Raw genomic sequence first — 8,628 nt, 5'->3', positions numbered from 1 at the left:
ACTGTTTTCTATATTGTAAGTTTTGGCTTACCTACTTAGGCTAGTCAGAAGTAGATTCTATCATGATCTCAACTTTAGGATCGTGACAATACTCCACCTTACAAGAAATTTTGACATAATACATAAGCATGTCCTTTAAGTTGACCACAACTGACATTTATTCCTTTCAAATTTGCATGTCCATAATATTTTTATAAATAGAGACATGCGTTCTAGATGGAATGATACAAGTAGGACCGAACACTACAAAAAATGAGCAAAATTGCGGGGGTTATTTTAACCTCCATAAAATTATATGAAATGCGGGGGTTAAAAGTCTATCGCTAAAATTTATAAATTTGCGGGGGTTTAACCCCGCTATCAATTGCAGGAGTTTTAAAACCTCGGCTATCAATTGAAAAAATAGCTTTTATGCCATCAAAACAATATTTTCCCTTTTTTTTTTTTTAATTTTCCAAACATTTTCCCTCTTGGCCAAAATATTTTCCCTCTCTTTTAATTTACAACTCTCATTTTCCCCCAAATCACCCTCTCTCATTTTCCCAAATTGACCCTCTCTCTTATTTTCCCCAAAATTGTCTCCGGTCGGTGGGCCTTTGCTACTTCGGCTAGCCATTGCACTAGGTGTTGCAATTGAGTTGGACTCCGAGGTTGTTCACTACCTTTGATTTCTTTTGTGTGCTTTTATATATGTGAAAGTGGTCTGAGTCTAGTTTGATATTTCAATCAGTAAAGCTAGTTGTAAGTAATGCCGTGTCGAAAGATTATTGATTAGATGAGTAGTGCATTTGTTTTAGGAGAATTTTGTAGGGTTGTATCCTCTGTGCAAGGTTTGAGTATTTCTCCTCTTTTGTCCTATGGAATTAGTTGTTTGGGTTTTGACATAATTGATAGATATTAGTTATTACTCATCATCGGTGAACCTGTCATGGTATATAATTTTTAGCTATCCGTTTCTGTTTGATAATCTGTATTTTTTTCTTTATTGTTTTCTATCTTATGTAGTTCTCTTTTTTTGAGCTAGTATACATGTCATGTAAACTTATTATCAGACTAGTAGATGATGCACCATTAGCTGCATTTTGATTGCTGGGAAAAAAATTGGGAGAATGCATTTGATCATGGTTAATTTAGAAATTATTATTTAACTTTTGTAAGAGAGTACATGTTTCAATATTACATGAAACATGCACAACAACAACAAGCAATTTGGTTCTCCTAGTGACATCTAGTGCTTCTTGTACAATTCTCTCTGGTTCAGCATCCAGTGAACTTGTAGCTTCATCGGGGAGAAGTATTTTTTGGGTTATTTAGAATATCCCTTGCTGTTGTCAGTCTTTGCTTTTGACCACCAGATAGTTTTGTTCCATTCTCACCTACCGTAGTGTCTAGCCCCTATATATCCCAGAGATATGAAAAGGATGAACGTCGGTATAAAGAATTTGAGTTAGTCCTTAGCTTATTATCAGCTTATAGAAAGTGCTGACAAAGATATTAAGGGAAAAGATCAATTACCTGGGGTAGTTTACCGATGAAATTAGCAGCATTAGAAAGCTCAATAGCTATGCTACTCTCCTCGTCAATAGCATTTTCTTTTCCATAACTGATATTTTCCTTGGTGGTAGTCGTAAACAGGATAGGCTTTTGGCTTACTAATCCCATCTGTTGTCTTAGCCATTTGAGTTTATATTTCTTCAGATTGACACCGTCTATGAGTACTTCTCCAACTTCAGGATCATTGAATCTCTCCAGCAAACTTATTACAGTGGACTTCCCACTGCCACTTTGCCCAACCAAAGCTACAGTTTTACCACTAGAATAACAAGTAAGAATCCACTAAATATTTGCACATCTTGCCTGGCTGGATAACTAAAATACACATCTTTAAGCTCAATTTCACCCTTGATATCTTCTAACATAATCCCGCTCGTGTCAGGTGAGTTAATTAGAGGTTTCCTATTGATTGTCTAAAACATATTATATCTTGCAGCCTGTCCTACTGCAAATGCTATTATCCTATCTCATGAACCTATCATGGACTATAAGAATTTTCTTAGTATGGCAGAAGGGAGTAGCATATAGTTTTTCCTACAGGACTTATGTTTCTCACCAGCAAATGTGCTCATCATATTTTGTCTCACTAAGAGGGGTCATTTGTATGCCATATTTGTTGTTGAAAACTATAATTTATTTCAATCGTATAAAGGTCTGTGAAAAAAATGGTTCATTGATGCAGTTTTAAATTTAACTTCAATTGTTTAATCCTATTTCAATTCCAGTTGTCAAAGGAGCTCAGGTCAAACAAAATATTCTTCTCAAGCCAGCTCGATTGAAGAGGAGGTAATAGGCTAGTCATTGAAGTTCTTGTTGTACATATCACTGATTCTTACTTATCTTTGAAGTGAGTGATTGCTGTTGTTCTTACTTTGCTAAAATTTGAGTGTAGTAGTTGAAGTAGCAAATAATAAACAAAAAAGTGATAATTGTGCATAGCAGGTGATTATTGGTGATATTTTGTGCTTTTAGTTTAGAATTACTTTGATTGAAATTATTAGTTGAATCTGCTAATCAAAATTAGAGATATCGTGTCTTGTTAATGATAGTCATTAATATCGAAGTCAATAGTATACATCTCTTATTTCAGTATGTGCTTTTGTCATCAGAAATTTAATCTAACATTGTGCTTACTATCAGAGTAGGTGGTAACAAAATATTACCAAGAATGTCTTGGTCTGTCTACTTATTCGTCTTCAGATTTGAAATATTCTTTTAGAGTTTGAGCTTGAGTTGATATTCCCTCAACTCATTTGGAACCTGAATTAGGCTAGGAAATTAGAGAACATAATGTTTGCGTTAGTTTGGAAGCAGTAAGAATACGAAACTATTGTAGAAAATAGTGTAGAAAATCAACAAAATGAATCAATAGCAGTAGAAAATAGAAGTGAAAAAATGATGAATAAGGCTGAAGAGAAAAGCAAAGCTAAAGAGATTATTGTTGCTGATGTTGAAACTGCTTCAAAGGAAATATCAGATGCTAATACTTCTTCAAGTTTTATGAGTAGCTTTGAGGAGTTTTATGCTACTGTCAACTCACTTGCTGGTGTTTGTAAAATGTTGGAACTAGTTGGTCCTTTCAAAGTTTTATGAGTAGCTTTGAGAACATTCCAAAGTTTGCATATCGTTCTTCCATGCTGAAAGATAAGTCTCATGGCCAGTTTTAAAATTCTTGCCAAGCTTCATACCAGGTAGGCGTGTATCAGTTGGAAAACTGAAGCTCTGCCAGAGAAAATTTTCTGGTTTGCCACCAAGAGCATCTTTTATAACTAGATTACCAGAATCTAAAAGAACTGTTATTGGATTTTGGACTGATCTCAAGGTGTTAGTGGACCATATAATATCATTCTTGTCACTATAGAGAATAAGTACCCCTGGTTTGATGATCTTGAAAACAACAGAAGATGTATTTGTTAGTGGGTTTTCTCTATTAGCAACCCATACAACTGTTTGCATATGAAAAAGAATTTGTGTGTACCATATCCCAATATATCATTTTGTGGAACCACTGGGGCTGAAAAATCCCAACTCAAAGGTTCCACTAGACGAAACAACAGTTTCACCATCTATAATGTAGTGATTTGTAGTAATTGCATCTGTTGTAGCAGAAATCTTGTTTATATTAGAGTAGAAAGACAATAGATGAAAAAGTAGGAAGATACTAGATTTCATCATGTCTTGGTGATGCCAAAACCTTTCATCACTTATATATTGACTATCATTTAGATCTTGAGACCCTAAGTTCACGTAACATGTTGTTTGAAGCAACTACTCTTCACTGTTAATGTTGTATCTGTATCAAAATTCTAACAAGAAGGTGGTGAAAAAGGCCAGCAAGAAATGAAATCGATCGATCGGTCCATTCGATTTCTGCTTTATTAATTTCTGAGTACTGTTTTCTAATTCTCTGCATGAAAGCATGCATACATGGTGCTTTAATATATTAGCATCAAATTAGTGGCTTGGGTCTCTTTTCTTATTTAAATGCTTGTTGTTTACTTGTCTCTTTTTTATGTAGCCAAGTGATGTGGCTAGTGGACCCATTTTGCCCATGGATGTAAGGAGACCATGTGATGATAGTGATCCTAATGATAGCCATTGGTTTCGTTGCAAATTGTCTTGGATATTCAATTATGTCTTGGATGCAATTTTGTGGTTGGAGTGAATCTTAGAATATTGAAGGTTTTATGTTTAAATTTGATTTTGGAGTTTGATGATACTAGTTAATGTTGAAAATTCGGAGTTTGAAGATGTTAATGTTGAATATTTAATTTTTGAAGTTTAATATTCAATGTATTTTTGACATGCTTGACAATTACAATGTTTAGTTAGTCATGTTGTGTTAATGATATATGAATTGAACAAATATTGGATTGTAGATTATGTCTAAACAAACAATTAAATTTGAGCTAAAAATAGAATCTATAATTAGTAATTGAAATTGATGGACTCCACTAAATTAAAAAAAATTGCGGAGGTTTTAAATCCCCGCAATTTGTAAATAAAAATTTATTATAAAAAAGATTAAATTTAGAGTTACGGGAGTCAATCGCCGCAAAATAACCACTGTAAATTAATTATGGCGGTCAAAAAAAATTGCCGTAAATTGATTGTGACGGCTCGTATTGTGGGGATTTTGGGAACCCCCGGAATCGAAATTTGTGGGGGTTCAAAATGTAAAATTAACCTCTGCAATTTGACTTGTTTTTTGTAGTGAGAATTACCACGTAAGACACCACGTAGAATGCATATGTTCACTTGTTCAATTTTGTACAAGTTTAGTGTTTACTCATGCACACACAAAGTTAAAGATATAAATAAACTAAATTGAAGATATATTTATGATTATGCCAAAAATAAAATAGTACTAACTTTTCCATCTCAAATTTATTTATGCTTGTCCAGCATACCGAACGACCTCTTAATAGAAAATGCAGTACATTAATTTCTTTGTTTTATGTCGAGCACTCTTTGCTGCAAAATTACAAAACTGAAATTGACAAGGTCTTGAAAAAGAAAAAGAGTTAATCTAAATCATGACTTCTCCCATTAACTTGTCTTTCGAAAAAAAAAATCATTTTACCCCCTTAGATTTTATTTTTTAACCTGTCAATTTTCCATCACAAAAAAAAGGCATCCACTAAAGTTTTTGTTTTGTGCAGGAATCCAAAAAAGATGGGACCATAAGCTACCATCGAATGGTCTTCACACTCCTGGATTGGTTTGGTTTCAATATTTTAAGCCGATTTTTGTCAAATTTAAAACTTCAAACTTAGAGTCTAACATTATTCAATCCTTGAAAACATTCATCCCTGAATGATGAGTCATTGGTCAATTTAAAGTTTCACACTAGTCCTTGCCTTACACATTTATATTTTTAATCCTTCAATCCTCTAAATTTGTCTAATTCAGAAATTTTTCAAAAATTTCAGTAAAGCTTCTTCATAAATATGTCTATCTCAAATATTTTCAATCATGATTTTTTATCTATTCAACATGAACAATTTCTTTATCGTCAATACATCCAACAATTACTTGAATCCGCAGTGACGAGATATCTATAACCTCCTTTAACAAGCAATTTGTATTTGATATGTGAAAAGAAACTGAAACCATTTCCCGCAAAATAATAAAATTGATTGTACTAAAAGCACTTACTATTTCTTCTAACTCAAATTATATGTCATGATTTTAAAAGATAAAGTTTACAAATTATTTGTTATTTTAAAATTTCAAGATAAAGTTATTTATTTATTCTATTTTATCCTTAGCCGTAATTGTTCTTGAAGGCTACAAAAATCTCAATAGTGTAAACATTTAATGAAGAGATATAATATTTTAAGCCATAAATAGGGATAAAACAATTTTAAAAACACTCATAAACATTAAAGATATTTTGAGATAGGGGAAGTAGTACTTTTTGTTTTAGAAAAACTATTAATCATGTAAAATCACAAAGCTTTAAATTTCTCTAATTAAAAAGAAATAAATAAGGGCAACCTTGTCAACCCCTAGACTTTCTTTTGGTGGTGAAGATTTATTTCTCCCACTATTCCGCCTTATATGATCTGACTTGTTGCTTTCTATATATTAATAATTTGGTAAAAAAAATTTAAGTTTTAAATTTGGTTATTATTATTTACGTAGATATTTAATGATAATGATTATATTAAAAAAGAATAATAAATTTATTTTGATTTGATAAAAGTAATAAATACAAAGATTTTTTTTTTTGGGGATAACGAACAAGTAAAGAGAAATGAATGACGTGTTTGAATAGTTATCAAAGAATAATATATGAAATTAAGGGTGTCAAACGGGTCGGATTGACCCGGCTGACCCGGCCCACCTAATCAACCCGGCTCGATCTGTCCACGGACTGTAGGGTACCGGGCCGGTTTATTTTTGATTTTGGGCTCGGTTAATCCGGTCCGGACCAATCCCAGTCCAGGCCTGCGCAGTTAATCGGCTCGAAGCTGGCCCAATTTAATTTTTTTTTCTTTTAAATTAACAAATTGATCCGTTGGGCCCAAAGTAGCCGTTGACCCAACGACTGTATAGCTGCTTTTGGGTCCAAACGGCTACTTTGGCCATTTTAATTAAAAAAAAAAAAATCATTTGAAATTACTTTTTAACCTCAAAAACATTCCTATAAATACCCTACACTTTCAAATCATTTTTCACACAATTTTTCATTCTCTCAAATCTCATTCTCTCTCAAATCTCAATTCTCAATTCTCAAATATTCTATATATTTAATTTCCTAAAGTGCTCACTTTAATTTTTTAATTTTGCGATTACAAAGTACGAGTGAAAGTTTCTAAAGTCGCAACCTTCGGATACTTCTAAAATTTGGTATTGTCGTTCCATCTCTTACGTTTAATTTTTAATTTGTGTATTAATTGTTGGATATTTAATTTTATTCTATTTGTGTATTTTGAATTTTTTTAGTTTAATTTATATTATGGATAAATTAAGAAACCTTGCCACTAAAGGTGTTAAAAGTTTTTGTCCCGACAGTGGTAGTGGTAGTGGTAGTAAAAAGCAAATTACTAGCGGTAGAGGTACTTCAAGGAGTAGATATACCCATGTGCCTCCGCCTCCAATACTACTTAGTCAACCTTTTGAGGAAAAAATAGGTGTAGGTGCCCACGATATGGATTATGTAGAAGCTAAAAGAATTACGGTATAGAAGAAGAAAATAAAGTAGATGCGGTTAATTTAGATGAAAATAATGAAAATATTGGTGAGACACTCGCAGTAGGAAATGCTAACGTTAGATCTTAATCGGTTAATCTCCCTCCCCGTCCTCTGCGTGCCCCAAGAGCTCGTAAATCAACTAGTATTGCATGGCAATTTTTTTTAAGTATATCAGATATTGAGGTGCAATGCAATATTTGTCAATAAATATATAAGCATAAAAGAGGAGGCAAGCAAGAGGTACGGGTACGTTAATGAGACTTATAAGTGATAATCACGAAAGAGAGTTAAACATTGCACAAGATGGTGCGGATGTTAGTGGGCCAACGCAAATTAGAATGGACCCAGCAACCGATCACGTAATGAAGAAGTATAATAAATTGAGGGACCGGGAAGAAATAGCTAAAATGATAGTTGTGGGTTGTTTGCCTTTTAGTTTTCATTCTTCTGATGTCTTTATTCATTATATTCAAGCAATTTATAATTCTATGTTTAATGGTATTCCTAGAACTACTTGTAGCGCCGATATTTTTATACTTCATTCACAATATTATTTTTATTTATCAATATTGTTAAAAAATATTTAATGTAGAATGTCCCTGACTTCTCATCTTGGTCGTGCTGTAAATAAAAATGATTATTTAACCATTACTTGTCACTGGATAGATAGTAATTTTGTTATGCAAAAACGTATTCTTGTTTTTTTATATGATGAAGATCGTAAACATACTGGAGAATTTATTGTTTATTCGATTGCTAAAGTTACAGAATTTTACGGTATTGAAAATAAAATCTTATATATTGCTTTTGATAATGCTTATAACAACAAGACTGCTATAACAAAGTTAAAATCTAACCTATCTCTGCTGTTACCCGAAATTTTTCATGTTAAATGTGCTTGTCATATATATAATTTAATTGTAAAAGATGGTCTTGAGTTTTTTGAACTATATATTGAAAAAATTCGGCTTGCCGTTGGTTTTATTCAAGGAAATAATCGTAGAAAAAGAATTTAAGACTTTAAACATAAGTGCGAACAAAATGGACTTGCACCGATATTGATGCCTGAAGAATGTAATACTAGATGGAATGTTACGTATGATTTTTTAAAAACTTGTGTTATAAATATAGGGTTCCTTTTACACTATCTTTTAACCAACATTGTGGTTCGTTTGTTGATTCTGCCCACTACTTGCTACATGATTTATCTGGGCTGTAATTAATGATCTTATTAAGTTTTTGGAAAAAATTTATATAGCTACGGTTGAATTTTCTGGTGCTTATTATCCTACTATTTGTAATATTTTGGCATATATAGCCGATATTTCTGGTTTGCTCAAAGAATATATAAAAATAAAGAAGGTTACAAAGAAG

The 8,628-nt window shown here is 32.4% G+C and overlaps 1 long non-coding RNA gene across 1 annotated transcript; it reads left to right on the top strand.

Annotated features, from left to right (window-relative positions):
* Positions 1-235: 235 nt before the first annotated feature.
* LOC107864140 lies at positions 236-4,334 on the top strand. Its single transcript, XR_001672577.2, has 3 exons — positions 236-650; positions 2,280-2,340; positions 4,073-4,334. It is a non-coding gene; the product is annotated as an uncharacterized LOC107864140 (long non-coding RNA).
* The last annotated feature ends 4,294 nt before the right edge of the window (positions 4,335-8,628 follow it).

This window comes from Capsicum annuum, chromosome 3 (assembly GCF_002878395.1).
Source record: "Capsicum annuum cultivar UCD-10X-F1 chromosome 3, UCD10Xv1.1, whole genome shotgun sequence".
Lineage (NCBI taxonomy): Eukaryota > Viridiplantae > Streptophyta > Magnoliopsida > Solanales > Solanaceae > Capsicum > Capsicum annuum.
This window is presented reverse-complemented; position numbering and strand designations above follow the sequence as displayed.